We start from the raw sequence: 5,370 nt of genomic DNA, 5'->3' as shown, positions 1-5,370 counted from the left end.
GCAAAGAATGTATTGCACATAACTATGGTAGAAGAGTACGTACATTTAAAAAATATTTTCACTACATATTTTTGATCTGTTTGAATTGAAAAATACTTTATTTTTAAGAATGCTCGTCTATATTTATCATTCTTCAAGTATGACCAAAAGAGATTAAGAAGGTCATTAACTTCAGATGACCTTGTACTGAATGTCAGGGCCTGATAGGAGAAACTTGAAATTCTCCAGTGGAGAGGAGCACAGAGTGTAACAAATGGAAGGAGGGAGTGCAGCTAAATCCTGCAAGTGTACCAGCATTTGAGAAATGCTTTACTTTATTGATAACGAATACACAATGAAATACTCAGAGGAAGATGAAGTTGGTCAATATGAGCAGGAATTCAGTTTTCATGTCTCTAAAATTAGAGGCACCAGGGAATTAACTCTGTTAAACTTTTTTTTTTTTTTTTTTTTTTACTTGGTATTATTTGGAAAGGACATTGAAAGATAAAATAAATTTCTATTACAATTAGCTAAAAAAGAGGCAAGAAACATTATAGAAAGATACTAGACAGGCAGTGAGAAATATGCTTTAGAGAGAGGGAAATTCCATTTATTGAGAGGAGGTGAGATAGAGTGGAATGTAGCAGATGTTTATATAACTATAAATCACTATCAAATGAGAAGTAAAAAAATCAGGGAAGGCATATAGGAAAGGTGGTAAAACTAATTATGTTTTGCTAGGTTGTTAGGGTGTGTGATAGGGTAGTACAACATAAAATATTTGTAATATCAGAGGAAGGTGTCACAAAATGCTAACATAAAGTTTACCATTTTGGAGTCACATTGCAGGGCTCTGGCATATACAGGTGAAATTATAAAGGGGATGAAAACTGGCTGGAGATGTAGGCTCAGATAAGAATAGTCAGAGGTTCAGTATGGATGTGATAGTGAGAAAGGGAGGAAACTTCTCAGCTTATTATCTCTTGCGGTTGATGTCCAACATGGAAGTGCACCTTTTGGCCCTTCTCAATGGATCAGTTAAACTCGGGATCTAATCAGGGGTCCTGCACCTGCAGCAGAAGTGCTTGTCCCCAATACTGCTGAAGCATTTCACCTCAGAACACCCTACCTGGCTGTAGAGCGATCTCTAGCTTGAGATAGGAGGGCAGATGAGAAAGAAGAGTGAGGAAAATGTATGTTAACCCAGATTTATTTTCAGGTGTTCCATGTGGCAGTATTAGAATGAGGGGGCACAGGAGTCTGTACTCGCAGCACTGCTTCTTGGAAAAGATCATTTCAGCTTTCATGTGGAGATTTATGATGTCCCCAGAGCTCCCCAAAATATCTGCTCTGTAATTCAAGACCTGCTTCTCCCTTGCTGCTCCACTTGCCCACAGAAGATTTCAAAGCTTATCAGTTAAATGTGGTGCACAATCTGTGCTCCTGTGATATCCAGTACGACAAAGGAAAATGGGATTAAATACAATGTCTCTTGACAATTTATGGGTTTATAAAGTGAGAAGATGGAATTTAAAATAATACCAGTATATTGTTTATTTCATTTATCTACACTCTGGCATGTCAGTCACTTCCAGCTGGTGATAGACTCTGATTGACAGTGCTTGTGCCAGCAACAGAAAAGGGAGGTTCCCTCAAGTGCACTAGCACAGTGTCTATAGAGTAACTCAGCACAAATCATTCATTTTGTGAAACAGCTTCACCTGAGCATGAAATTGTTAACAGATTAGGATAGAGCTTAGTGTGACAAGCAAGGGACTGGTCTGGGGCAAATGAACCACAATTTATCTTGGTGCTGACTGAATCTGTTCTCTCTCTAGCAAATGCAGTGCCTGATACATGGTTTTTTTAGACAAAGGTAAGTGTTGAGTATGTTCGCATTTTTATGATTCTATCAGCAGTGTAACTGGTTCAACTGGAATTAGCACAAAGGTTGGTCTTCACAACATTAATTTATGCATTTAATAAGTAATATTAAGGTCTCAATGCAATTCTTTTCCCATTATCAGAAGTGTTTGCAAATGTAAAAAACAAAACAAAACAAAACCAACTAATACCATCCCCCCTGCCCCCCAAAACCCAAACAGAAAAACAAACAACCCCCCCCTCCCCCCAACCAACAGTGTTTCCATTGTGCTGGTTTCTTTGTTTTTGAAAGAGATTGTCACCTTAATCCATGATACTTTATGCAGGTAATTGATTATTTTTTACAGTGCTGTCTCAGGTTGTAGAAGGATAACTGTATTTTTTAAAGGTGGGATGTACATCTGTCTTTTAGTGTTAATTTGTTCAGCTCCAAGGAATATTAGCTGAGGCAGACAAGGTAGGGTAATATGGAGTCCATTTATACCATGAGGATGATCCCCGAGGGCTGGAGCACCTCTCCTGTGAGGACAGGCTGAGAGAGTTGGGGCTGTTCAGCCTGGAGAAGAGAAGGCTCCGGGGAGATCTTATCACAGCCTCCCAGTACCTGAAGGGGCTACAAGAAAGCTGGGGAAGGACTTTTCATAAGGGCAGTTAATGACAGAACAAGGGGAAATGGGTTTAAGCTGAAAGAGGGGAGGTTTAGATGAGATATTAGGAAGAAGTTCTTCACTGTGAGGGTGGTCAGACACTGGAACAGGTTGCCCAAGGAAGTTGTGGCTGCCCCCTCCCTGGAAGTGTTTAAGGCCAGGCTGGATGAGGCTTTGAGCAACCTGGTCTAGTGGAAGGTGTCCCTGCTGCTGGCAGGGGGATTGGAACTAGATGATCTTTAAGGTCCCTTCCAACCCAAACCATTCTATGATTCTATGATTCTATGAAGACTGGACAGATAAAGCAGCATCCAAGAAATTGTGGTATTTTTCTATGATTCTATGATTTCGTCTCCACTTTGTTATTGCAAAGACTTGTTTAAAAAAATATTGAAATAGGTTTTTATTCTTGTACCTCTCAACTGTAACTAAACACAGAAGTAAGTTATCCTAAGCTCCTAAATACTTTGCTGTCCTGTGAGACCTGTGGTGGCACTGAAGTTGCATGGCAGTCAGCCCACCTTTCACATGTCTGCTTCTGTTACTGTCGCCTTGACGGAGTTGATACCGTTGGTAGCCACGTGGTACGTGCTATGGACTTAGTGTTTGGTCTGAATGCACAGTAGTCGCTGAATCCTTAGCATGGATTTTTAAGGGCAATACAATATCATGACAAACCTTTTGAGTTAAGTGACAAAAGGGCAAGACTTTGACAATTGTAAAGAATTTAATGGGACGAGATCATCAGTATGGGTATATGCGGCACCACCAGTGTTTGCTCCTACTTTTGAAAAGAGAGGGAAAGAAAAATTGAGAAGCGAGATTTGCTAGGAATACCCACTCATTTTATATAAACTGAATTTTATAGAAATGAAAAGCTGAAGAGAAAAAACCCTTAAGAGATGCTAGTAAGATCTTAAATAAAAGAATGCAACTGCAGCTGGAGTAATTGGACTGTGAAATATTCATCTTCCTGATTTTTTATACAAGTGACTTATAAATATTTATGAGCCTCTTAGTGCTTGAATGCTGAGGTATCCCATCTCCGTCTCCCCTTGAAGACTTTGTGTTTTGCTTTGGGTTTGTTTTGATGTTACTTTTTTTTCCCCCATCTATGGTGCACTCCCTGCTGTCTAATCTTCCCTGAAAGCCAGCTACTGCTGTGGGATCGATATCCCTCTGCACAGATTAAAGGGATGTGTTTTCCTCACAGGGTTCCCAACTGCAAGCAGTGCGTTTGCATGTGTACTAGCACGGCTTTTTGACAGCACCAGCAATACTAACAGATGTACTGAGTGTTACCTATAGCACAAGGCACAATTGTGACTGTGCTGATAGGAGCCTAGAAAAAATGCTATCGTTTTCAGATAATGAATTGACTTGACATTTGCTGTAAAGGGGCACAGTGCTATCCTGTAATCTACTTTATTTTTAAAGAGAGGCAAGTAGAGTTTTACCAGGGACAATTTAGCAAAGTCATAAGAGAAATAAAAGGTATGTGTGGTGATGATGTAGCACCGCCTGGGGCCGGGGAGTTGTGTTTGCCCATCCTGATGGAGAAGAATAAACTGCCTGAGAAGAAGAGGCAGCTGAAAGAAACGAGCACTGTTCCTGCTGGGAGTACTTGGTTCTTACTGTGTATAGCAGGGGGAAAAGATACATGACCCTGTCATAGAGCTTCATCACTATTTTCACTGTGGCATAGACACCATGGAAGGGATGAAATGGTGAGCAGCTCTGGCTAGTGAACTCCTGGGCAGGGATCGGAGAGGGGATATCAACCTTCCAGTGAGTGTTCTCCCTACATTTAGCAGCATTGCACTAACCTGGTTAGTCTGCTTCTGGGGTGAGGGGAAGTCAGGAGAAGAGACGAAGCAAGGGCAGAGGTGGGAACTACTTGTAGTAATCACAGTCTGGAACCTTGAACATCAAACTGAAAACATATGAATGGCAGAGAAATTTCAGTCACAGTCAGCCTGTGGCCCCTTCTCATTGTGCTAGTAGCCAAGGAGCAAGAGATTGTCAGGTTCTACACAGATTAAAGGAGCTTTACCCCCACCCCAGCATCTGGTGTGCATCTGGCAGGTCTAAGGACATCAGAGATGGGAACAGCTTAGAGGGCATTGATGGAATTTGTATTTTCAGCTGATCTCTGTATCCCAAGGAAACTCCCATCCCAACAGACCAGACTTGGAATGACTGTGGGAGTAGAAAAACTTGAGATGTGGCTGGTGAAAATGGCTTTTCTGACAGACTGGGAACAGGGACATCAGAACTTGTTCACCTGCTCCCCGGGCTGTATAGAAATCCAGATCTTGTGCTAAGCAAAATGTCTTAGTAGCTTGTACATGCAGGTGAGTATGAAGGGTCCCTGGCCAGAAGAGTGTCTGAAGGCATTCTTGTCTGTGGAGGGAAAAAGTGTCTTACGGTTCTCAACAGTGGTCAAACTAAGATTAAAACCAGTTTTAAGACAAATTGATGATCTTCATGGACCACTCCAAATCTAGTCTGTGAATTGAGGTAGTGCAAACAAATGCAAGGAGACAACCAGTTACACAGCTGAGAAGATGACTGCTCCCCTAAGAAAAGCACTTCGCAGCGTATGCTGCCTGCTCACTAGTCTTTGAAGGACGAAAGGCTCCAATGCCAAGTGGAAAAGGTAGCTTACTTTATGAAATAGATGTAATTTTAATTAAGAGGACTGAAAAAGAAGCCCTCACCTGTAGTACTGAAGGAGAAAGTTTCTGACTGTCTTTGATAACTTGTGGTCAAATCTGCCCAGAGAGGTTGTGGAGTCTCCTTCTCTGGAGATGTTCAAAACCCGCCTGGATGCCTTCCTGTGCAACCTGGTGTAGGG

The sequence above is a fragment of the Antrostomus carolinensis genome, unplaced genomic scaffold (assembly GCF_000700745.2).
Source record: "Antrostomus carolinensis isolate BGI_N321 unplaced genomic scaffold, ASM70074v2 scaffold11971, whole genome shotgun sequence".
Lineage (NCBI taxonomy): Eukaryota > Metazoa > Chordata > Aves > Caprimulgiformes > Caprimulgidae > Antrostomus > Antrostomus carolinensis.
The sequence above is the reverse complement of the archived record's forward strand: the minus strand, read 5'-3'. Positions refer to the sequence as shown.